This window comes from Falco rusticolus, chromosome 9, assembly GCF_015220075.1.
Source record: "Falco rusticolus isolate bFalRus1 chromosome 9, bFalRus1.pri, whole genome shotgun sequence".
Lineage (NCBI taxonomy): Eukaryota > Metazoa > Chordata > Aves > Falconiformes > Falconidae > Falco > Falco rusticolus.
The window spans coordinates 6,183,305-6,209,657 of NC_051195.1; the positions used below are offsets into that span (position 1 = coordinate 6,183,305).

A 26,353-nucleotide genomic window follows, 5' to 3' on the forward strand; every position below is an offset into this window, starting at 1 on the left:
TTTTGCCTGGAGGAGATCCTGAAAGAGAATTTGAGGAAGGTTCATTCCGATTCCTGCTATTTGATCCACAAAGGAGAAATACTGCTGGCATCAGCTCAGCACGCCCTGGGATGCTATTGGCCTGTCATCCTTGAAAGAAGAGAAGTATTGCTGGTAGGGAAAAAGGCAAGTGGTCTCCATGCGTGACTTCCAGTGAGCCCCAGGCACAGGTTATTAGAAAAGTAGACCTTCACCAAACGGGATTCAAAATCCAGTGTGAAGTCAGTTGGCTATTTTCCAACAGTGCTGCTGTCATTTTCAGTATTTCTCTATATTTCAGCTCCAGTTAAGGATCAGAATCCTCAGTGCATTTGATAAACATAAGAAAAGCATTAGTTTCTGTGCAAAATGCAGAAATGACCTTTCCTTTTATGGTTCCAGATTTTAGTAGCAGCATGACAGGCTTCTGACAGCAATGGGATGTGTTTTGTTTGTTTGGCATTCCAGTACTTTATAGTGTGACACCAAGAAAGATGGAAAAGACACTTTTGGCACTTGCATACTTGTATCATGCTACAGCTTGCCAGGAGGAAAGGAACAGACCCTGAGCCTGCAGAGACAGCCTGTATTAATGGTCCATTAATCCAAAAAAGAGCAATCAGTTACCTGTCAGAGAACAAGAATTTAGAAAACATTTTAAGTAGCTTCTCTGCTTATCAGTAGCGTAAAGAGCAGAAATCTGCCATTTTCTACAGTCTTCTAAGCCAAAGTCAGTCCACTGCACTTAAAGCAGGAGTGCAGCCCTTAAACTTTCAGGATTCTGTTAATACAACATCAGCTTTCCTTAAGCAAAGCAACATTTCCCCAGAGCATCGTCCCCTGTAACTCTTTCTTCTCCCTGACCGAGATGATTATCATGTCACTGACTACAATATGAGCACAATCTGCAGAATGTAAAGAGGTAAAGAAATAGGTTAATCCTCTTATTTTCTTTTCATCATGCTTTCGGATTTATTCTTCTTTTCTGACCTGCCTTCGTTGTGGCATACGGCACCAACTGTAACGCTGCCTATAGTCACATCATGCCAGCAGCGAAAGTAAGACACGAGTAATGTCCCATTACAGCTGGGACATGGAATTCATCGGAATTAATCTCTGTCTTATGAGAGATCAGTCCCTGGACTGCAAAGTCAGTAGTGTTTTGCAGGACACAGGTGCATAGCACTGCACTCCTTTCTTCCATATAACTGAAGTGGGGAGACTACCTGAGAGAGGAAACTTTCAGAAGGAAAATTCCCTGGCTCCTGTAGGACAGCAACAACATTTGAGCAAATCACAATATATTACTTGAACCCATGTCCTAGGATGGGACAGACATATACCCTGTCTTCTCTCTTCTTTCTTACAATGAAATCTCAATATAGAGCCATTTTCCTAAGTTGACTTTTCACTATGAAAACAACCCATGGAAGAAAACTTCAAACGGTTAGACATATGATCTTAATTTTTTTAAAAACCTGTAAAAATCCCAGGGTTTATAAATGTTCCCTCAACCTCAGATGGTGTCCTTAGGCTTTTTAATTCTATATTTTTTATATTATTCCAACGAAGAGAGAAGATCTTTCTTTTGCTGAGAAAACGTATAAAACAGTAGAAGCTCAGTGATGTGTGCTACAATGTGCTTTGTGAAAAGCAAACCTGTAAAAATTGCATCCTAGGAGTCCCTGTTTATTACCTTGCAATTATTTCTTGATCAAACCTATCCAGTTTAGCCCTGAAAAGATGCGTGTGTTACTGCCTGTCACTGAGAGCTCAGCAAAGGTGAAGCCTGATATTTTCTGGGTCATGCTCTCTGCAAAGATCTTATAATGTGAATGTTGAAAACCCTCACTCACGGTATGTGAGCCAGAACCCCACTTACCTTTCCACTTCTCCAGGACTGAGAAACCCCCTTAACGAGTAGCAATAGGTTATTTAAAGATGAAAGTAAACAGATCTGAGTCCAAGTGGATGCAGGAAACAGATCACTGTCTTGATTGCACCAGGGGAGGTTTAGATTGGATATTGGGAAAAAAAAAAATCACCAAAAGGTTTTGTCAAGCCCTGGCACAGGCTGCCCAGGGAGGTGGTGGATTCACCACCCCTGGAGGTGTTTAAAAGATGTGTAGATGCAGCACTGAGAACATAAGTAGTCCTGGACTTGGCAGTGCTGGGTTAACAGTTGGACTTGATGATCTTAAAGGTCTCTTCCAACCTAAATGACTATGATTCTACGATGGCAAAATCTGTACAGCAACTTTTTGACAAGAGCCCCAAGCTGGGTGTCATCCAACAAGTCTTTCCACCAAGTGTTTGTTTAAGCCTATAGAGATGCAGATTAGCTTCAGCCAGTGCAGGATAGTGATGCATTTTTGTATTTCCTGTAATCTTTTAGTCTTGGGGCATGACTACACAGTGGTTTTGTAGACAAATATAATCCATTTCTATCCCTTTTCCAGTCTCTCTGCAGGGTTTTTTTCCCCCCTTAGAATTACTCCCATATCAGTCATAGCTACATGACCTCCACTTTGCTTGGATCAGGGAGAGAGAAAGGCCGTGCATGCTGGTAAAATATGATGCAAATACTTGTTAGAGCCTGCAGCTAGAGTCCAGGAAAAGGCTTTTGACAAAACAAACACACTTTGTGGTCCAAGACCTCTACAGCTCCAAGCTGTAATACTGCCACGTCTTCAGACCACTGCTGTGATGGGTTTTATAGGGATGCAATGACATTAAATAGTATTGTACATAACCGTGGCATTTCCCTAAGTTGTTACAGATTAGATGAGTTAAGTCAAACCTTCTCATAGCAGAAGACCTACTTTTGGGGCATGGGGCTCCTTCAGTGCAATTCCATTTATTCTAATTTACTGTACTTTGGGCTGTGTTCATGAGGATCAGGACACCCAGGGGCCCGGGGAGAAGGGGACGTGTGCTGTGTCTCACGGCAGCTCATCAGCTGGGAAGGTGTCAACCATGTTACAACCAAGGGGCAAGTTTATAAAGAAACATAGAGGGAATAAGAAATTAAAAGACCTAATCTGGAGGAATTGTATGTATTACTACTGTTACTGAAACATCAGAGCCGGGTCAAAAGGCAGATGAAAGAATACAACAACCTGTAGACAATTTGGAATAATTTTAGATACTACATGTATTCAAGCTTCCAAAGGTGACCTGCCACTAGCTAGACCGTAATCTAGAGTGAAATGGATAAAAAAAAAAAAAATATCTGAGGATTTTTAAAAAAACATATCAGGCCAAGCCATAGTAAGACTGAAAGATTGGAAGCTGAAGCTACATAAATTCAAACTGGAAAAAAGGTGATGACTTTTACTCGATAGCAGTCAATCACTGCAATGACTTCTCATGCATGGTTTCCCCATCACTTAAACTTTTTAAACAAAAGCTGGTGTCTTTCTAAAATACATCCTTTTGTGGAATAATGCAGTCTGCCCTGTGTTACATAGGATGTCAAATATTCCCTTCTGGCCTTAATCTATGAAAGATTATAAACTTGTTATACGAAGTTACTTGTTCCTATATTAGAAGTTTGTCCCCTCCCTACTCGAGGTGATGATATTTTCAAGACATCACATGCAACTAGCCAAGACAAGGTGTGTTTGACAAAAATGTGCTGTTAATTTGACATCTGTGAAGCACAGCTGTACCTGTGGGGATTGTAGTAAGTAAATCTTGAGGCTGAGATCTGGAAACACACTGGGTAAACAGCCGGTGCTGTGTCACACAACTGGTTGCAGGTGTGCCATCCTGGGCTGGGCTAGAGGTGACAACCACCCCCTCTGGCCCATTCTCTACCCCATCTTCCCCCACTAATAACAGGGAGACAATTTGCATTCACGTTTACAGTGGCTCTTGTGTGCCCCCGTGTTCATTTTCACAAACAAAACATGCCCCCTCAATAGGTGCATTTTTTTCCCCTGCCTTGCAGATGTTGTTGCAACAGCTTTGCAGAGAAGTTGCAGGTGGGCTTTGCACTCCCATCAGGTCCCACCATAGAGTCCCATACAACAAAGGCTCGCAGGTGTTTCCCATATCTTTGTGGTTATTCCTTTTGAAACGCATCTGTTGAAATGCATCTTGCCTACTGCTTAAAATAATATTGCTTGGCAATGCGGGTTGTTTACCTTAGCTTTAACTGCCCACCCACACTGAAGCAGAGTGTGGTTTATGTTATTTAGAAAGGCCACGGGTACAATGTGAGCCTTTGAACAACAAGGCTTCCCTCCAGAGTGGGAGGCTCAGAGGGGAAAGGTGACCCAGAGATGTGGTAACATTTTTCACCTCCACTTTACTTTCCAGAAGGGCAGTGCTGTAAGATTTGGCACCGGCTGCTTTACCACCTGCCGTCTCCTCAACATCCCAACAGAAAACTGCACAAAACCCAGCCTGTCTTTAGGTAATTGCACTTGTAAAGTAGAAGCGGGTCACTTCAGCATTACACATGGCATCTTATTAAGCACCTCATGATACATAAAATTAAGACAAATGAAAAAAAATTTCCTAAAACACTTCTGTGGTCACAGGCTGTGTAGTTGACTTGAATTGGGTAAAGTTTCCTAGGCTATGAGTCCCTACTTCCTATAACCTTTTGGAAAAACTTTGATTTAATTTCATTTTGCTTCTGTAATAATTACTGTTATCCTGTGAAGCAAACAAAATAAGTGATCAAAGCAGGACACAGGAAAACAGACCCAAAATACATCTAGCCTAATGTAGACGGAGGCTGTACTCAATTTCCTTCTGAATTCTTAACGTGAGGTAATGACTAAGTTGGACTTGCAAAGTGGTCTGGAAGGGACCTGGAAGTCAGAGGGTTATATTGGACAGTACTAATCTACTTTACTCTGTTAATTTTATTCCAGGAGCAGCATAAGGGTGGGATTTTTTTCAAGATATGGTTTAGAAACCACTGGGAGTTATTTGGATGCTGCCTTCCAAATTCAATGCTTTTATTTTTTAATATCATCATTCATCGGACAGGCCAGCGCTTGCCAAATTCTAAACAGTTCCTTTAGAAGCAGAGCCCAAAACAGGCAGGACCTCACTAGCACCTAATTGCTTTTTGGAAAATAAACACTTTACTTCATATTTCCAATGCTCTGCCTAACAACATGGTAGGTCCCCTGCTTCTCATACATGAAGAGAGATTAATGAGGGCTCAAGTACCCACCCCTTCTTCAGACAGCCATCTACAAATAGGTGGGAAGAGTTACTAACTGGTGTCTACCTACTTCCTTTGCCTAGACTAAATAGGATCCTAACTTTTAAACAGTTAATGGCTAGCGCAATAATTCCTATCTCTACTCTGAAGTTGAAAAATATATTTCACAGAAATTTTTTGCTCAGAAAACAGCATTGGTAACTGTAGAAGTCTACCAGTGTGCTCCTAACCTTGAAGAGCAAGTCTCTAAAGTTTCCATAGGACAGTAATCTACACTTCCCCCCCCCCCCCCCCCATTGCCTGCTAAAAAAGGAAACTATATTTTTGGTACAATAGATTCCCTGAAGTGTACATCTTTGTAGCCAAATGCTCTGTAGAGCACATTCCTGCCATTCTGTTCAAAAATTGTATTTCATTAGCTTCCAGTTCAGTCGATTCTAAGCAGCAGTGAGCCCTAAGAGTGAAGACTTTTAATGTACTTGTACATTATGCATAGAAGTCCTAAATTCCCCGTCTTTTATGATTTTTGGTATTGTAGTGGTAATAATAGAAGTTTCAGAAGAGTTGCATATAAGCAACTCTATGCAGACAAAATTCTTCCAGTCATGCTGAGTTGGTGTAGGCAGCTATCACAGACTGGCAGGTCTAGTCCATATCCCTGAAACTAGGCTTCTAACTGAACATATTTACTTAACTTCATTATGCACCCGAAAGGTAAACTTTCTTATGTATTTTAGTCTTTTGTGTATCTTCAGATAACATCCTATATAATTTCTCTTAAGAATGTCCAAAGCAATTGACATATAGTGATAGATTAATGAATGACACTCTACTTCACAGTCCTTCTTGTTCATCTTTTCCCCCTAGATACCTTGGTCTTCATGTGACAGGTACTCAAACATTTTTTACCTTCTATTTCTTTTTACCTTAGGCATACTGAGTGTTTTAATGGTAAGATACACTGTCGTAGTCCCTTATTTAGAAGCTTTTAAAAGTGTATCTTTACCCACATAGTCCAGGTCAACTGCATTTGAAACAATTGCCCTTAAACAAATTCAGCACCTTCTACCTCTTTAACAAAGTCATTTTGTATCATTGTTGAGGAGATGTTGGATGGGCAAGGAGAAATGATGCACTGCACAAAATTTGGAGCTACAGAATTGCACACTTGACACCTCCATCCATAAACATGTCACCTCATTTCCAACAACCGGTGATACAAGGCTGTACCAAATGTTATGCAGGGCCGTGTGGTCGCCTACTCAAGCAAATGAAAGGCAGCGTTCATAACCAAAGGCTCTTGACCTGATGATGACCCACTGACTCCGCTTCTTAAGAGACTTCTATGAGGAAAACCCCCAACACACTAGAGTGCTCGTTTGGGCGGTTTTCTGAGGAGAGGCAGAGGGAAGCTTGTGAATCTTGAAAGACGTTTTCCTGAACCTAAGGAAGGCTCCTCTGTATTTTTCAGATTCGTTATCCTGCTGTAGTTAAATTAACCAGAATATCTTTCCGATGCCTGTTCTGTCATTTACGAACAATACTTGTCATTCTGTCCTAAGATGCACTAAAAATGTGGAATGGCTCTTTCTACAGCATGACAGCAAATGCAATGCTGAAGCGGTCTAGATGAACAGAGAAACACGTGGAACAATGTAGCCTAGGTGCTACCTTAGTCGTCTCAAATACTGCAAAAATCTCATTTAGATGTCTGTAATTGGCAAGAGAGCTGAAGACAAAAACTAAAGTATCAGTGGGAAGGCTAATGCAGGTAAAAACAAATTTGTAAGAGAAGATGGAACTGACTTCACTCTAAATCTTGATGATTTAAATCTGCTTTAAACTCCACAGATCCTGTCGGTGGAAAAACAAATAAAAGACATGAAAAAATGGAATGGGAAAAATACAAGTTAATGCTGTTCAAATACAAAGTGAAATGAGGCAACTGAAGGCAGTGGTGCCATTGAACAGGGCGTTTTTACACAGATGTCACCTCAGAATAAATGCTATTGTTATTTCTGGGTGAGACACCCGGGACTGGTTTCACAGAATGAGTACATGCCTTACAGAAACTCTTCTCAAGTGAAATGCAATGAAAACAGAGCACAGTGCTCCACCAGAGGAGTACCGATGGACACCAGCTGAGGTCCACCCTGCAACAAGACAGCTTCAGCTCCGGGCTGCTACCACCCAGCTCCACCTGCACCCAGGAGCCACCCACATGTTATTTTTGTCTGGGATTTACAGTTTGCTTGATGGGCACTAAGGGAAAGGAGGTCTGTATTAAGGAAAACGGGAGACATAAAAGGAATGAAGTACACATCTAAGAACATTAGATGCATACAGTAAAGATTTAGTAGATAAGAGGGGGAAAAAAGACAGAAAGACAAGAAACCTCATTAGTATGTTAAAACATACCAAAAGATCCATATAAAAGAGATACAGAGCCATTGGACGGTTCACAAGTCAACACCTTTGTTCAAACTTTGGTGAAATCTATACCACTTAAATAACATAGGAAGTATATTGTCTAATGCTATTGAAATCAGTCCAGCTGAAACTTCATGCTCAGGTTTGAGAAACTGTGAAAACAGTTTTTGAGAAATTCTGACAGAAAGAACAACAAAACTGAGATTTGGGTTCATGTTTATCACTATCAGAGAGTAACATCATTTGGAGGTTGTCAGCATGAAATAAAAATATTCAATATAATGTTACCTCAGACAACTTTCTTTTTTTTTCATTGGGCTTAAACTTCACCTAAGTCTTTGGTATCGAAAGCAAATTTGGCTCCTCAAATGCCAAAGACATAAGTGAAATATTTTCAAAACAATTTTTGAAATGGGGCAGAAAAAAAATGACCTGTAATCAGACAGTACAATTCCAAATAGAACTGTTTTCACAGGTAGCATCGCCTCCCTTTTATCAAAGAGGTTTTAGTTTTTTCTCACTATAGCATTACTGCCTAGTCACCCCACCAATGTCAGCCTCGAAAAACAAATAATTAACCAACCAACACCCACTGGTCGTTCAAAGCCCTTTACCTTTGCAAAGAATACATTTCACAGCAAGTCCACTGCAGAACGATGTTACACTTCAGTTGCACTGGACCTAGAGCAACACTTGGCATTGTCCCCATTTCCCACCTCTACAAAAATAATGGCTGGACCTGCAGCCTCTTACCCTCCCGCAAGCACTGGCCTCTTCAGCAAATTCTTGTTACTGTCTTGTCCTCAGGGAAAACCTTAGATGTACAGGCTTATCTCAGTGATTTAAACACAGCTACCTAAGGATGTGATGGATTTCCTTTATTTGCAGTCTTCCAGTCAAGACTAGATGGATATCTAAGCAACATGTTATAGCTCAAACAGGGAGAGAGGTGCCTGATGCAGAAATTACAGGGTCAGATTCAAAGGCCTGTGTTATGTGGGAGGTCAGACAAGGTGAGCTTGTACTTCAAACCAGAGCATCTACACTATAAATTTCAAGGATGTCCGTAAAAGTATGAAATGCACAAGGAATTTAACGCAAAGCATTTAGCTTTTCCCTTTGTCTGAGCTGTAACCCCAGGTTTTGCCTTTCCACCACATCATTCTGAAAGGAAATTAATTTCCCTGCTCACTACTTTTACTGAAATTATTTAAAGTAATTGCTCAGCTACCACTTACTTGAGCACAGAAACTTTCTTAACCCCAAAGCTCTCTGATTTCAACACTTCCCTCCAACAAGAGCTCCACCTGAAACAAAAATAATTTCTCTCCTTAACCTTTCAACCCAGAACTCTCCATTCAGCTTAGAATGTAACCCTAGGGAAGAGGATTTCCCTCTCCTTTTCCTTCATATTAGATATTTACTCACCTACCTGTTTTCATCTTAGCCTTTCCTCAGACCCTGTCCTGGTTCACAGGACAGCCATGGAGCATCATTGGAAGCAAGGAGGGTCGACCTGCAGGGAAGTTCCTCAAAGGGTTCAGGAAATCTTCAAAGAAAGGATGGAGTGGATACACACACATATAGCACACTGGTGTGATGGAGCTTCTGCCTCTCCAGGACCTCTTGCTGCTGTAGGAACATAAAATTTAAAACTTATTATATGGTGTTTACTACATGGCTGTGGGACAGAAGTCCTCAGTAACTGCTCAGGCTCCCTTAACCTCCTTGGTTCTCTATAGCTTTGTGGCTTTTTCTGCCCCTTCAGGGAGGGGTTGGAGAGAAGGGAAGGGGGCAACAGAAGGTGGGTCCACTCCATCAGGCTAGATGTATCCAAAGGTCGCAGCCAAAGGCTGAATTAACTTGCCTGTTACTTTCCTCACCCACAGCCAAAGGCTGCCTTTGGTTACTACTTCCCTGACCTAGAACCAGTCTTTGCTCTGTAGCCAAGAGTGTCAGCTCAGGGGAAACACTGGCAGTGTCCTATTAACACGTTCCTTTCTTAAGTCCCAACTTCTTCCGAAGATCAGGAAAGGACAGCATGTGCCACGCTTGGCTTCTGTACAGCTGCTAGGGAAGGGTGGGCATGCAGCACGCTGGACCTGACTGCAGGGTCATTCCTGGAACCTGAGGAAGCTCAAAAAGAGAAGGAAACAACACTGCGAAAACAAGTCTCCTGCTTTGTAACAAAACAAGCCAAGGAAGTGCCAGGTTATCGTGAAACGGAAGCAGCTGAAAAATAGTAAAAGAGCTGATACCCGCAGTATCGAGAAAAGAGCTCATTCCAAATACAGTGTTGGGGGGAAACTGAAGTCATGTAACTCTAAACAGAAACGGGATCACGTTGGCTACCTGCAAAAACACAACCGTAATGCTAATCTCAGAAAGTGAGAGCTGCGAGCTGAGCAAGCCCCAGTGGGGGTGCCAGCAGCTGCCCAGATTTCTTCTCACGGGGCCTTTATGAGCTGAGCACTTTACTGAGCATGTTTTCTTTAATATTTATTTTCCCAGAACCAGCCTGATCTCATGTTCCAAGAATGAAACCCTGGCATGGAAGTGGCATATCTGCTAGTTAATGTCAACATTTGATGTGCAATCAGACAGCAAACAGAATTTCATATTGTGGTAAAAAAAAATTAGTTACTATTTGCTTTAATTCCATTTTCTTTCTGTCAGATACATTAAGAGTCTTGTAAATAAGTAAAAGAATTTCATTCTTACCTGTAAAAAGAAAAAAGGAAAAAAAATCCACCTCCTTCTACAAGTTCCAGCAAAATGTTACAATATCCAGCTAGTAATGAATAGCTTGAAATATCTTTTGCAGAAAATATCATAATAAAAGACCCCAGTGACTTGCACGGTACTAAACTATTAAGGAGGGAAAGAGCAAACTTAACTGTGACTGTACTACCCTGTAGCAAAAGGAAATTCCTCCCCGACTTAAAAATTGGGAAGGCTAGACTAAGTGATCATACCGAGTGGGTACAGCTAGCTGTCTAAATCCCACCAGCTACAGAACCTGTGCCCTGAGCGAATAACCCAGCTCATCCGTGTGCTTTATTGTCCAATACTTTTCTGGACAAAAGACCACAGGAGATCACGTTTCATACCGTGATGTCCCACGTCCGGGAAGAAGCGAGCAGTTGGGACTCCCACTCTGTGCAGAGGTGGTGCTCACAACCACTAGGACTTAGTCTTAGGCTCACAAATACGCTCATTAATGACAACCACCGCTGGCAGAGCACTTCTGTAAGTCTTAGAGCAGAAACACCTGCGGCATATCCCACCCTGGCAGGGAAATGGAGCTGGTGACCTAACAGTCTTTTCCACCTCTAACTTCTGGGGTTTTATGAATTGTCAGTCACACCTAAGTGTGATATCGCTATAAAATCCCAGCCACGTAAGAAGCTGGCAGAAATCTTGGGCTGTGCAGCTCTGTGGTTTTAGGCTTAGCTGTGTCCCAAAGACTGAAAGGAGGTAGAAGACTTTTAAGGATCAGTGTTGACAGTTGCCTTCAGATATATTCAAAGGTACAAAATGCAATTACGTAGACAGCAAACTCACCTGCAGTTTGGGCTCCAGGACAGACGTAGCTTTGAAAGAAACAATAAAGGAAAAAGAAAAATAAACCCAACTCCCTCTAAATACCACCTGTATGGAGGAGAGACTGATACGGCTTTGGTGTTCCAAAGGTTGGCGAGGATTTCCCTGTGTTGCAGGAAGTCACTAGAGCAAGACAAGGGAGGTAACGCAGAGCCTGTGCCCACTGCTGGCTCTCTGCTGAGAGATGGCCACGTCAGGTCCATGGAAGTGGTTGAACATGGGTTCTCCATGACCCCTACCTGGCCACTGCTACCTTAACACTGGGGCAGATCTCACTCTTCAGTGCATTTAGTGCACTGCAGTGGGATGGTCTCTTTGTTTCAAGTATGGCAACAGTTTAATAAAGCAATAAAAATGCATACGAAACAGAAAGGCAGAACTGTTTTCTCCCCCCCTCAAAAATCCTGTAATGGGGAAAAAAATGCTGGAAACCAGGTCTTCAAATCATACACCAGTGCTCTAAGCCTGGGGCTGTCCTTCATCTCGCTGTACGACTATCAGAGAGATAAGTTTGTCTATTGTATATATGTATACGGCACCTGTGTTTTTCCAGAATTTGGAAGGGGTTGTTCTATAGCATGATTTAAATCATGCCATAGAAAAGGGCCACTCAAAATGCAGAGCTGCAAAGCAGAACTGCCGAGCCATCTGAGGTATTTTAAATGAGATTTTGGTCCAGGTCCCTCTCCACCATGTCCTCATGTTGGGAAAGTATATCCAGAGCTGACCCGGCTTTCCCAGGTGTTTTCTACTGGGACAGAGTGCAGAGTGTGCAGTTAATCACGAGTGCATTCAAGTGTCCTAAGGTCTTTGGGTGAAAGCTGCTACAGACATTGAAAAAGTGTTTAATAATCAGAGCCCCATGTCCTGAGTGCAGGCTGGGTTCACAAAAGTTCACACACCTCTGAAGAGGTTTCAGCCAAAACGTAAGCAAGCCAGAGCCAAACTGCGGTTTCAGGCGGTGGCAGGGACTGCACGTTGCTGGGAACCCCTCCCGGGAAAAGCAGGGCAAGTACATCTGCAACGCCCTTTGGGGTGACCCGTGCGATGCACCTGGGATGGGAACCAGTCTCAGAAGGTGCCAACACCCTCTACCCAGAGAGACACCCATTCAAATCACCGCTAAGGGATCTCGATCCAGGGGCAGGCAGCTCAGGGGTTTTATCTTGTTGTGAAAGGCAAGCGCATGCTGAATTTCCAGGATCGTGACTATGTCGTAAGGGGCATGCTGAATACTGCTGCAGGCACAATGTTACGGTGTGCAGTGGCTTACAGTCGACAAAACCATACTGTTTATCACAACTACCTTACTTTCAAATCATTTCAGTTGAAAATATACATAGTGATCATCCTCATAAGAAATCAGTATATGGTCTTTCAACTAACTGGAAATGCATTGGCAAGTCAAAATGCCCTGTTTTTTCTCATGTGCAGTACGCTCTCATATAAAGAAGCCGGACATATGAAGGCTTTTTCCTCTGGAGGAAGAGGAGTTGGGATGAAGACTTTGCCTCTCTTTTAAGATGAGGGTGGAACAGATTCAGCATGTTCCTCTTACAAATACAGACAAATGCAGCACTCCAGTCCGGTGGGGTCAGTAATGAAATGGACACCGTATTCCATGGTATTACACTGTACGGACTGTTATGGCACAGCAATCGAGCTGTGAAACACACACAAAAATAATAATAAAAAAAAAATGCCAAAAGAAAGAAGAAGGTGATTTCTACTTCTGCTTTATGCAAATAGAGGCAATGGAAGATCTGCATTGTGTAAACTTATTCTTAAGAGAAGAAAAGGACAAAATCATCATAAATTAAAAAGTCACACCCATTGTAAAAATTTCCTAGCGCTTTTTCCTTAGTTTTGATCGATGTACTTTAAGACTACAATTGCAAAATGTTTGGTGTATTTTTATTACATAAAAAGCTTGGACAGGATTATTGTCCTCTGCTGGGATAGGAATTATCCCAACCAACCTTAGCTGGCTGAAGATGCATTTATCTGCAACTTCTGTAGCAGTCAGAGAGAAGGTAAGTAAACTTCTCGGTTCTTCAGGAACGAGGCACGGAGAGGAAAGAGACTCTTACCCTATACAAACCAACATATATGCAAGGAGGTATCTGCAATAAGGTTGGCTTAGGGAGTCATGTCAAAAAAGGATTGCATTCCCATTATTCTCTGGTTGGCAGTTCCCCACAGAGGTCGCGCCTCCCGCCGCCGAGGTGGGGGTAGAAGCAGACCTTGGCCTTTCACAAATCGCTGGCAGGGGCCCACCTGCCCCCACCCCCTCTGTCCACCCCCCCGTCCCCACTGCGCCGAGCGGGAGCTCTGCCGTGGGCCTGCAGCGCGCCGGGGCAAGCGGGACACCGGCCTTGAGGCAGAGGGACTGGGGGGGCGGGAGGTGGCACAGCCTGACACAAACACCTCAGCAGCACAAGGACGTCTGCATCCACTGCGCTCCTGCAGGCTGCAGGCTCCCTGCTGCCCTCCTCATCCTCCTGTGTTAAATGCTTTTGATTATCATTGCATTGTTTCTCCGAGGTGTATCATACAGTTCTCTGTACCAGCTGTATGCAGGTTTTGTATCACTTTAGACAGCGCAGCAGACACCTTAACACAACACTGAACCATGCCATGGCGCTGCGGGTTTTTTCTACCATAAACTGATTAAGTATCAAGAGAAGTTAATCATTAGACGGCTAGTTGTACATTAAGACAGACTCCCTTCTTTGTCTTCCAGCATATTAAATGCCTTCTTCTTTGAAATGCCACATAAAAGTGATAGATACCCTTTCTTAAAGAGTCAGGCATCTAGTCAAGTTACGTTTTATATTAGTTCAGTGACAAAGAGCCCTCCTTGTTTAAATATAGAAGCGTAAAGCAGATAAGGTGAAGTAAGCTGGCTGCAGCGAGAGCGCCAGCTCTGCTCCCCGTCCAGATAAGCAGCTGGAGGGGCAGGGGAGTATCTGCTGTGCAGGTTTGCACCGTGTGAGTTGCAGCGTGGAGAGTGGAGACAAGGGTATGGGGAGAAAATAAATGAAGCTAAGGCCAAAGATGCAAATGGTCAAATGTATTTGTGATAACACGATGGAAAGCTGTTGGCATTTCCTAAGGGGCATTTAATGGATTTGGAAAGATAGTTTGGCATGGAAGCTGCTTCTTAAAACAACTTCAGAAATGGAGCAAAGTCTCCCTGTGTACGCTGAAAAGGGTGTGTGCATGTGTGTACGTGTGCGCCCGGGTGTGCTCGCTTGCGTGTGTGTGTGGGGGTTATCCTTCCAGGTAACATTTGTGTTTAGAGAGCTCCAGGAGTGCTGTCAGAAGTAACGCCATCTCCTCAAAACACACACACAGAGTTCTAAACAAGAGGTGAATGAAGAGGGAGGCAGAAAAGAGGACTGAGTGAGAGACCAAGCAAATCCCCTTCCTGAATCAGTGGGAAAAAAGTTTCTTCCCAGAGGAATGATAAATTATATTTTAGCTTACCAGGTTTTACAAGGTAAAACTGTTGCTCAGGAGAATAAACGCCTACTTTGTGTGTCCCCCTGGAACCAGAAGGCAATCAAGTCAGGGCTCAACTAACGTATAATCTATATTTACATGTCAGAAAGAAACAACCACCCTTATTTAGATTCTTGATTTACAATCCCTACTTTTCATACAAGCCTGTCATTCCTAGTGAAAGAATGCAGAGTAGATTTATGGGATCTGCATTATGCCTTAAATCTTAATAGCATTTTTAAAGCACTTTTATGACTCATCCTAAGTAATGTTTTCCCTCTATTTTCAAGACATTACTGTGTAAAAACAGATTCAAATCTTTACCTTAAAAACAAGATCATTTTAACTAACCATGCTGGCATCAACACTACTGCAATGCTAAACCTTGTCAGCAATGTCCTTATAAGCCTCTGTTTTCCAGGGTTCATGGCCTGAACGTAAAATGTGCTTTGTACTAAGGTTTGTCTGATAAGATCTCAACCTGCAAGAACAGTGAATTTGTTTTCACCATCACAGTCAAAATAAAATAAATCTCTGGAGGCTCTGTAAATTAGATAAAGGTAAAAAGCCTGATTCTGTGCCTTCTCCCCCATACCAGGCTCCTCTTTTCTTTCAGAAGTCTACTTGAAATATATGTCAGCTCAGGTTCAGTTCAGTTAAGAGCAGAAATATCCCAAGTATATTAATCAAATGCATACATACAAAAATGCTGGCTGGGCACAGGTGTGTGTATCCACGCATGGACACAGCAATGCAGAGCTGGTGGTTAAGCAGCACTCTCAAGAACTGACGTCCTTTAGGTAGAAATTTAAATATTATCAAAGAAGTAAATAGTGAAATGTCCTTAAATGAGTTTGTAAGGAATGAGTTTCTTAAGCTTTTTTTTTTAATGAAAGCAAGCAGCAAGTAGGTCATGTTAATATGTTATTAGAAAATATAAATATATACACTATAGTCACTAGTAAGATCTTTCAGTGAGACCACTGACAGCAAGCACAACATTTAGGAGATATATTTGCAGAAATGATGTCCTTCATTAATGACAAATCGCATAGCACAGATCTCTGCATCATATCTAAACTGTTGCTAAAATTTCCTCACAATGATTGCATCTTTTGCAAGAGTCCTAAAAGAGTTGACATGGAGCTGTTGGAGTGGGTCCAGAGGAGGCCACAAAGATGGTCAGGGGGCTGGAGCCCCTCTGCCATGGAGCCGGGCTGGGAGAGCTGGGGCTGCTCAGCCTGGGGAGGAGAAGGCTCCGGGGAGACCTTAGAGCAGCTCCCAGCACCTACAGGGGCCGGCAAGAAGCTGGAGAGGGGCTTTGTACGTGGGCACGTGGTGACAGGCCAAGGGGGAATGGCCTTAAGCTGGGAGAGGGGAGATGCAGATGAGCTGTGAGGCAGAAATTGTTCCCCGTGAGGGCGGCGAGGCGCTGGCCCAGGCTGCCCAGAGCAGCTGTGGGTGCCCCATCCCTGGCAGTGCTCAAGGCCAGGCTGGATGGGGCTGGGAGCAGCCTGGGCTGGGGGGAGGGGGCCCTGCCCGGGGCACGGGGTGGGACTGGGTGGGCTTCGAGGTCCCTTCCAACCCAAACCGCTCTGTGATTCTATGACTCAGCTTCACCAGACAGGAACACCAGTGACAGGGACTAGACAAGTATCCCCAGCATCCCTCTGGCTGCAAGCCCGACTGCCGCCCCCTCTCCCGGCAGCTGTACTCATACAGCTTGTGTTCTCGGCGGCACGGTAACTCAGCCTCAGCGAGAGATGGGCGATACCTCAGCACAGAACAGCCAAGAGCCTGGAGTGATCCACACAGTTTGGGGAGAACTGGGAACTGTGGAGGCAAGAAAGATCAGTTCACCTACCTCTCAGCTGATGCAGTGGTCATGAGTCAGCCATGGAAAAGGTGAGCTTTGGTGACACTGCCCACAGCCATAGCAGACGCGGTGCCATCCTGGGAGGAAGCAAGAGCTCCATCAAGGCAGCCCCGCCAGGTGCTAGGCACTCAACTTTCAAAACCTGGGCAAGACACAAGGGACAAAACCAATCCGGATCACTTTCTTGATATAGGTCTCTCAATTCCAATGACATTTTAAGTATGCAAATTTCCCCCTGGATTTTGCCATCAGGGTCTTCAAAATGACTTCTTGGAAATGCAAACATAAACATATAAGAATCCATTTCATGGCTCAGATTAAGCTTCAGTATCTTTATTTTATATTTTATCTTAAGGTCTTAACCTTTTTTTTATGATGAAAGAAATGGAAAAACTTCGGGGTTTGTTTTTATTTTTTTAAAAATAGAACATGTTCTAACGTATGGTTACTTAACGTGAAAGTGTTCAAAATGGGTAGAAAAGTCTGTTATGCACCGGGTTGTTACAAGCCAGAGTAAGTATATATCAAATACTATGAACAGAGAAAGAAAAATAAATTGGGAACAGCAAACACTTCCAGTAAATTATAAACATGCTTTAGACCATCTTGAATAACATTTAAAAGCACTCAGAATATTATCCCACTAAATTATGTGTTTACTCTGGATTCAGCCTCGCAACCTTCAGCCATATGAATAGTGTCATCCATAGGAACAGGATTGTGAAGGTAAAGACCACTCACTTGAGTACATGTTAAAATTTTAGAGTCTGCTGTTATTTCCTTAAATCCTTTAAAACTAATTTTTTCCATTTGCAATAGCATTTGATAAGAAAACCAGTTTTTAAAACATCAGTCTCCGTTCCAAGCTGGTCAAGCTTTACAGATCAAAATCAGTCATAAACACATCTACTACCTTGGTAAATATTTAGATTTTTCAGTAGCTTTTCTTCAAGTGTCAGAAAACCAAGCAATTGGTTTAATTTTTGTGTAAACAATATTAAAAGTCAGTATCTACTATGCACAGAAAAGAGCTTCAAAATATACCATCACACTGTGACACACTATATTAAAAATACCTCCTCCTCAAGGATTTTATTAATAAATATCCATAAAGTCTAGTTACTGGTAGGTGTTAAAAAGAAAATCATATTTTGGACACATACATGCCACTTCTAAAGCCACAAAAGAGGTCAGGATCAACAAGTAAACAAACTCAAAATTCCTACCTCCTACATTCCTACTGATGAACATTGATATTTGTATACAATTAGGCTAAATTCTAGGAGAAGAATAAATAAATAAAGAAAGAAGAAAAAAGAAAACCCTGGGGACTTAGCAACAGAGTTCAAATTACTTGCAGACACCCAGTATTGATAATACTCACATACTTTAACAGGCATCAACATGAGATGTGATTATACAATATTTAGTGTTCTTGGCTTTGGTCAGCCAAATCGTTAAACAGATGCTTAAACCGGAGTGTGTGAGGAGTCACACTGAAACATCACGCAGCTGCGTGCCAAACACTTCAGCTCCACAGCCTGCTACTCCGAAGCGTGGGTTTGCCATTCCCCAGCTATTTTCAATATTTAAAGTTGAAACTCGAGTGCAGTTTCTGTCCTTTGCTGCTAATCTTTGCAGCATGGGAGGCGAAACAAATAGCAAACCTTTCCTCCGAGGGAAGGAGGTCCACGACCTAGCCTAAAAACTCACAGCTGGGAGCTCATGGGGGGCACAGGGTTAAAGCCTCTGAAAGCCTGATCCGCTGTTCTGCCATGACAACGGCACCTGAAGCCCCCAGGAAAGCTCCTCGAGTCTAGACAGGGACCAGACTGCAAAAGCTCCGTCTGGCACTATGAATCAGCGACTCCTCTTCCTTCCCCTACCTGATGGACTCCATCCAACGAGCAGAGCCCCCCTGACAGGTAAGACCCCACGTGAAATACTGCACAGCAAAGCATCAGCAGGTATTCCTGCCCACCGCCTTCCAACAAGGGTCCAACCAACAGACTCCTGCTCGGTTTACATACCAGAAATTTCTTAGTTGGAACAGCTCCGTTGGGACAGGTTGGATAAATACTTTCCCAAAACAGGGTGCTCTAGTGACAAAGTTCCGCCTCCAAAGCCCAATGATGTACGTTCCTGTCTTTTCACAGAAAAAGACGTGGCTCAAAGGCCATTAGTGGTCACATTTGTCTCATGGTTTCAAATATCTAGGGTCAAGTGGCTTAACATGCTGATGGAAAAGCTTTCCCTCATAAGGCTGGTGGAGCGGGTTGCCCCTAGAGCCTGCGAGGTCTCCATCCTTAGAGGTTTCCGAGCCCAGGACTTCAGGAAGCCCTGCACAACCTGGTGTGATCCCAGAGCTGACCCTGCTCAGTGCAGAAGGTAGGACTAGAGCTCTCCTGAGGTCCACTCCAGCCTCGATTACCCTGGAGTGCTAAGAATGCATTCTCCCTCTCTCCCTCTGCCCCCAAATTATGTTTTCTGTAGGAATATTTTCATTTGTGCCTTATCACTTCCTTCAGAATGCCTGCTGACACCAAAGGAAAGCTCAGGTTTGGTCAGAATTACATATTTATCAATACTGCTAGCCATCTCATCCATACACTGTTATTCTGCTACTGTCAAAGCCACAATAATTTTCCCCCCCAAAGTGCCAGCTGCCAGCTGCAGCCTCCAAATGACCATTGTAATGAAACGCTTTATTTTCAAATGTGTCATTTATAGAAGCAGGAAATGTTTTTCGACTACTGAACTTTCCAATAGTCAGGAGCACACTTTTTCCCTCTTAACAAAAGCTTTTACTAGTTCAAATGTATAACCTGTGTGGAGGAGTTTATGGCTGAACGCATTGGAATACCTGGATGCCTGTTGAAACTCAAAAGGTCTTTTAAGCTAAACCAGATAACGTAATTTATACAGACAACAAAAATATTTAATGCAGACAGAAAATTAGAGTGTAAGAGTCCGTGAGAAGCCAGTTACCTAAACTTCTGCCTCTGCACGATCAATCTGCGCTGTTCCTAGCATATCTGTGCCTTGGTTTCCTTACAAACGAACCTTCTCTGGTACAGATTCCAAAATCTCCCTTGGCAATTTTTACGTCAAGATGCTATCTGACAAGGATATCATCACACGCTCTGATGGCTTTGGCTCTCATTGCTACCTGAAACGTGTCTTGTTTTCAGTATCATTTTTTTCTCCCCATCACGTATATACCATCTAACTGGAGCTCGTACACCAACTGACCTCGTGCTGAGTAGATGTGTTTACATGCTACCTCACCAACCCATACGTGTGAGGGAACCTATTCTCTGACAGCTTAGGAATTGTTCATTTAAGCATTGAATCTCTTGACCACTAAAAGCTGAACATTCATTTAGCTGGAGATAATTAGCATTGACAAGTAGGGGCAAGTTATCAACAACAGACACAAAAATGCATATAACTTGTTGAAGCATGAGCTATCCTTGCTCTAGGACTGCATTAGCTCACGCATTCCTCTCTTGAAAGCTTTTTATTAAGTATACACTGTGTATGCCTTAAAGCTAGCGCTCCCTTTTTGGCTTCATCCAATTTGGGGTATGAATAAACCACTTCAGAGAAAACTTTTCTGGAGATGATGAGAATAGTATTGGCTAATGCCATGTACTCCCTGCCTTAACTTCATGTCCCAGTGCTGGCTCCGAGCCTGCTGATCTGGTTACCTTATTGCATGACCATAAGCAGACTTTACAAAGGTCTCTTGTGAGATACCGAACCAGCAAAGATGTGACGGGATGTAAGCCTGAGTCTCCATCCCAGCTATAGGGAAGCCTTTAGAGGAAACGGGAAGGTGACACTGAAAGAAAGAGAGAGAGAGGGGTCAGGAAAGGGATTCTGAATGAGGAGTGACAAGACAACAGGAATTCATTCTACAATAGTTTAGAAAAACAAAAGGTTATCTGTGGATTTCCCTCCCTCCCCCACCCCCCAAAAAAAAAATGCAATGGGAAAGCAAATACTTCTGGAGATTTACTAGGTTGGTGGCCAGCTACTGACTTGGTGGTCAGGTGCTCACAGGTGTGTGTGACCTCCAGGCTGCTGACTTGACTCTGATGTCCTCATTTGACCAAGATCCATCGTAGCCACGGCAATCTTAGCCGTAAGATCTGGTTTTGGAATCAGATGTGTTGCTATGAAAATTTCAGTTCAAAAAAACTCCACTTACTATTGAAAACAAAACTTTTATTCAGCTTTTACCTTCTGACCAGCTCTGGGTACAGTTTGGTTACAGGACAGATGACTTCTTTATCTGGGCCACAGGATCAAACAATCATCTGCCAACCGAAATGCAGGCTCATTGACAGATCAGAAGCTATGACTACTTCCCAGGGCATAATGTAAGAGGTAATAACTTATATTTAGAAGATGGTAAAGAAATACGTAGGATTTTAGGTCATTTCTGATCAAAGCGACCTCCACAAAACTCGTAGTTTACTGTGGGTCAGAAGCTATCTGAAGGTCACGCAACTAATGTTGCATGTCCTACCTAAACTTAGAAGATGAAGTATAAAACAACACCGTAAATCAAATACCTGTGGATCACAAACATCGTTTCTCAATGTTACAGCTACCACAATAAATGTGAAAGCTCACAGTTCATTACGGACATCCCTGACAGAGAGATTATTCCTGTTTCCCCATGTGACGGCGTAAAATTCTGGAGTGAAGGCTCAGTAAAAAGCCACTCATGATTTCCTTCCCAGCTGGCATACAACAAAATTTCATTAACCTCAGATGACCAGAAATGAGATTACCAAATACCTCGATAAGGACTAATTAATCTTTTTTTGTGCTTGTTAATTTTGTGATACTGCTATATATCTGAATAGTTTTATACGAGAAAATATAGCAGCATGGCTGCTTCTTCCCCCCTCCCCCCCTTTTTTTTTTTAAATTGAGATTCTTATTTGTTACCTTTTTAGAAAAAAATATCAAAAAGCATGAACAGCTTCTCTAAACTAGGCCTGGGTCTGCAGAGGGATCAAAGGCACGCTAAAGCAGTCATCATCTTAAGTAGTTCACAGTTTGGTTTTCTTTAGAGGATTTTAAATTTGGGCTCAAAATGCTATGAGACAAAACATATAAGCAGCAACCCCCAATAAACTCAAATCTACCAGGATCATCCATGAAAATTGTTATATATTCAACACACAATTTTTTTTGTATGAATACAGTTTCACACGCAGTGAAATTTGGTGTTTTGCTAAACGCAATCTTTGCGTTTCATCAATATTAAAGTAAGTATCATTAACCTGTTGCGCATTAGTGTACACCCGAATTAGTAATGATGATCCCGGTTTAACTGCCTGAGTTTGCACAAAAACCTCAAAGGCTTGAGAGGGGTAGATAATCTCTGAACAGCAAATTTGGACAGTATTCACCATGATTCAAAACCATATGCACCAAAAAACTTACCAGACCCCACTAACGCATCTAACTGAACGTTTTTCACTGGAAAGTTGTCCTGCTTCTTTTATTCCCCAGGCAATTTTGGTGAATTTCATGTATTTTTTCATCCAAGTTGAGCCAGACAACACTGGAAAACTCAGGACAAGGACAGTTTTATGGGTACAAATTCTTCCAACGACTTTATTTACCTTGCCCTAAGATGATCCCTGTTGCTTATTTTTAGTGCAATTGTCTGGTTTTTTTAGGAAGCCAACCTGCTTTATGTCTGACCAGTCTTCCCAGAAGGTCTGTCCTGCTATGGAAAGCTCATCCGAGCAGCTTTGGGTGTTCAGTCACCAGAAAGTCTCTCTGCCACCAGTGGATCAGAAACAGCTCGTATATTTGGAAGCTGTTGACATTGCTTTCTTATTTTACCAGTTTGTTACGAAACCTTGAATTCTTTACCTTGGGACATTTAGGTAGCATTTAGGTTTCTGCATTGCAACCTGTGTGTGAATGAACAGCGGCAAAGGCATCGTGTTCGCCAGAGAAGCCCACTGCAGGGCACAGGAAGGGTTCAGTAAATACAACCGCTGCAGTATTTCCTCATTCCATGATTTTGCGGCAGCAACAAGTGATTATACAATAAAGTGCATTATACGCTTTTCCATTTACTTTGTCTTTCCAGTGCTGAATCTGCCCCTAGGATCCTGTGAACTCCTAGTCTGTTACGCCACACCTTTTAACCTACAGATTTCAGACAGTTTGCTATAGGAAGACAGAAACCACTCTCACTTAACAGACAGGTAAGCACAGGAGAAAAAAGCAAGTGACTCAGGGGCAGAGCAAGGTGTAGAATCCATACATCCTGCATCCTCCTAGGAAAGGCTGGGGCATTGCTGTGGAGACGATGCAGTCAACAGTCTTAAGGAGAAACTTTCCTATGGTAAATTGTTTATTGACATTTGCTCAGCTTTACCTTATTTAAACTCCTGTCCTGTTATACGTAACCTAGGTAAGTTAGTCCAGCTTTTCAGATGAAATTATCTGGTGCTGTAGGCAGAAAGCAAACACTGCACCAGGAGCGCTCCTCCAGCCTCCTTCATTAGCTTTACGTCTGCCTGACTTAAAACATTTGTTACCATTTTCCTGGAATCTTTAAGTTTAATTTGGAAGACGGTCACTATAAAAAGATTCTTCCGGGTACAACATGTGAAAATATGATAGCTAATAAAAGGTGCTGATTTACCAGCAAGAAGAGATGACAGCTTCTGCTTTAAAAAAAGAGTAAACCACCAAACAAATTCATCAACAATGGTTCTACAATGTTTCCACTCAATTTGAATTCATCCTCTGGATTTCACTCGACAGCACGGGACAAAGCGAGTCCTTGCAGCATTGTGCCAAATGTGCTATACACTGTCCGTTAAGCGGGCTGTATACAATATTTAAACTGAACCATATTCCTTAGAGTTACCAGTCACAACTGCCACTGGAAAGCTGGTTTTATTGTGACCAGTAGTGCTGAACACACAATTTGCTTTGGGCTATTCGGGACAGGAGTAGCGAAGGTTGCCTGCTTCAGAACATCATGCTAGGGCAGCATGCAGAAATGGAGAGCAACATTGTAGGCATGAGTTTAACTTTCTTTATAACCATTGATACCTATGGAAAAAATAACAGATCAGGCAATTATTTGTGTCTAGAAATGTCACCAGAAGGTGCGAGTAAGGACACATTAGAGCGACCACTTTCTATCAATTAGCAGCCCGAGAAATATTTTTAGTGTGTCCATGTCTAGATTTTTCTGTTTTCATTAGGTGACTTGCCCGATATTACGGAAGACCTCCTGATAAAAGTCTTTCCTGAAGGAATCACTACCGCTGGGAAGGTCAGAAATGATTTTCAGCATCTGAAATCTGACCACAATGCAATCTGCGTTTGGCTTTCAGGCAGAGGGCTGTGCAACGATGCCTTGGCGAAAGCACTCCTGAGCGGGAAGGGGAGCAGAAGCCATTTGGCAAAACTCACATGCCGCGTTTCAGCTGGGGCTTCGAAAGGAAAAGACTGACCCTGTCCTGCAACGGCACCAGCAACGCTGAACGTCACTGCACGTGCCGACGTAGCCAGCGGCCTTTCGTACTTCGGGAAGAGCCGCAGCGGACAATGATGGTTGGCGTAAGCAGGGGGAGCCGGCAGTGAAAACCTCGTGCACCCGCTGCGCCCGCATGGGGTGCCGGCAGAAGGAGCCCCCCCGTGCTGGGATCTGGGGGACCCCGGCCACCCGGCACTCCGCCTGAAGCACCCAGCCTTGCACAGGGGTCCGACCTGGCCGCTCTCCGGCTTCCGCACGCCGAAACGCCCTCAGCTTGACTTCGTGACGAACGGCTCGAAGCTGAAGCTGGACTAATTCAACCTGGAAATACAGCAGACGTTTTTCCAGCAGAAGCTGCAATTTTAAATGAGACTTCAAATCTGGAGAGGGCACCTAAGAGCTGACCTCCTGCCTAACCACAGCCACCGGGCAGATGCAGAGTCATGTGGCACCTTGGAAGACAAGCTGGCTTTTCTACCTAAAGAATCCATGTATATCAAATACGGGCTTCATTTTTATCCTTTCCCACTGTCCAGAGACATCAGAAATCAGTTTAATTGTGTAGACTGTCAAGACTCCCTGGGAATTATGTGCATTTTCTCTCTCTGTCTCTCATAGAGAATCCATCTTTGCTCTGAATAATTACTGCCAGAGCTGAATTAGAACCTGCCAACGTTACAGAAAAGAATCCAACCCTTTTCTACAAACTTTCAAAGCAAATATGAGTTTGCTTTGCTGGCTTTTTTTTCTCCTCCCTTTTTTTTTTTTTTTTTTTTTTTATGTGCATTGTCATTTGATTCTCTTTGAATAACTTAGCATGAATGAATTTAGTGAAGGCGTGGTATATAAGAAATCTTTGGGCAGGTCCTCAGCTAGTATACAATTGGCTTCAGAAAAGCTGTGTTCAGTTACATCCTGAAGATGCATCACAGTGAATTTGAAAAGCTCTCTTGGAGATGATTCACCTCACGTGACTGTCAGTGTTCCCATCAGCTATCTCAGTTTAAGGATTTTAGTTATTGAGTCAGAGGACAGACAATCGTACGGGATTGAGCCCAAGCAATTAACTCTTTGCTTGGTTTTATTACAGAATCCTGAACTGGAGTCCCACAGAGAACCTGTAACACTGTTTGTCAAAGAAAACAAAGAAAAAAATTAAATAATCAAAAGTTCGGAAGACAAAATTAAACAGCAGTCCATGATTTGCGCATAGAACATGTTTTTAAAAACACAAACCCAAAAGGACATTAATCAAAACCTTTAATCCCAACAAAGTATTCATTCTGAGATAATTACTGCCACAAAATCCTCTGCCACAGAGACATGGAGAAGAAAACCATCCTCAAAAGTTACATACGTAAGCAGCGTGGAACTTGAGAAAAGAGTTGGCAAGGAAGAAACCCTACAGAGACATGAAAAGAGGGAAAGATCTTGGAGGGAATGGAGCCTTTCAGCATAAGTCATTCCTCTGTGAAAACATGGTATCTTTTAGAAGACTCTGAAACGGGAAAAAGATGGGGAAGATTAGCCAGCAGAAAGCAAGTTCCTCTTATAAATAAGCAAACAAAGCGTAAAAAAAAAAAAAAAAAAAAAATGAATAGCAGCTAACTGGATCTTGAAAAACAGTTGGGCCAACTGTAAGCAATACAGGTGATGAAAACTGAAATTACACAAGTTTTTACCCATGGCACAAGAAGTGCTATAATCCACCAAAAAATGTCTTCTGCTATTGGGATTCCTCCATTCTCTCCCATTACAATAGTTTCTGAGACACCCAGCGTTAAAACTGGCAGTGTCCTTTGCTCCAGTCATGCTTATTTTGGCATTTACCCAAGGATGTTAGCAACTCTTTGAGCAAAGCAGTGTTCAGTCCCTGCCATAGCCGTGTTTCCTAAGTGTTGGGTTTGGTTTGTATTAGTGGGGAAATGACACGTGCTTTTTAATATAAACAAGGTTGACCAATATCTTGCATCACTTTCTCACTCTCTAAGAAGCTTTAGAGCTCTCTAGCTCACTGGCTAAGCAGCTTTAGACTGCCAAATAAACACACTTGCAAAGATCTCCAAAGTGCTCTTTTCCTCTGGAGCAATATCGCTACAAGCCTCCAAAAAGCCACGTCCATGGGTATGTATGTCACACCAACAGCTGTCCCAGGAAAACGCTCCAGCCCATACACTAGAGTTCTTTCCCACTGACTACTTACTCC

At 42.8% G+C, this 26,353-nt stretch overlaps 1 long non-coding RNA gene across 2 annotated transcripts in view; it reads right to left on the reverse strand.

Annotated features, from left to right (window-relative positions):
• The window catches only part of LOC119153805, a 49,380-nt gene extending 24,484 nt beyond the window's left edge, over positions 1–24,896 (reverse strand). For both annotated transcript variants that reach the window (XR_005106225.1, XR_005106224.1), the window contains exons 1-4: positions 20,624–24,896; positions 20,327–20,460; positions 16,605–16,758; positions 9,066–9,265 (exon numbers count right to left, since the gene is read on the reverse strand). This is a non-coding gene — a long non-coding RNA (uncharacterized LOC119153805). The remainder of the gene's footprint in view (positions 1–9,065; positions 9,266–16,604; positions 16,759–20,326; positions 20,461–20,623) is intronic.
• Between the last annotated feature and the right edge of the window lie 1,457 nt (positions 24,897–26,353).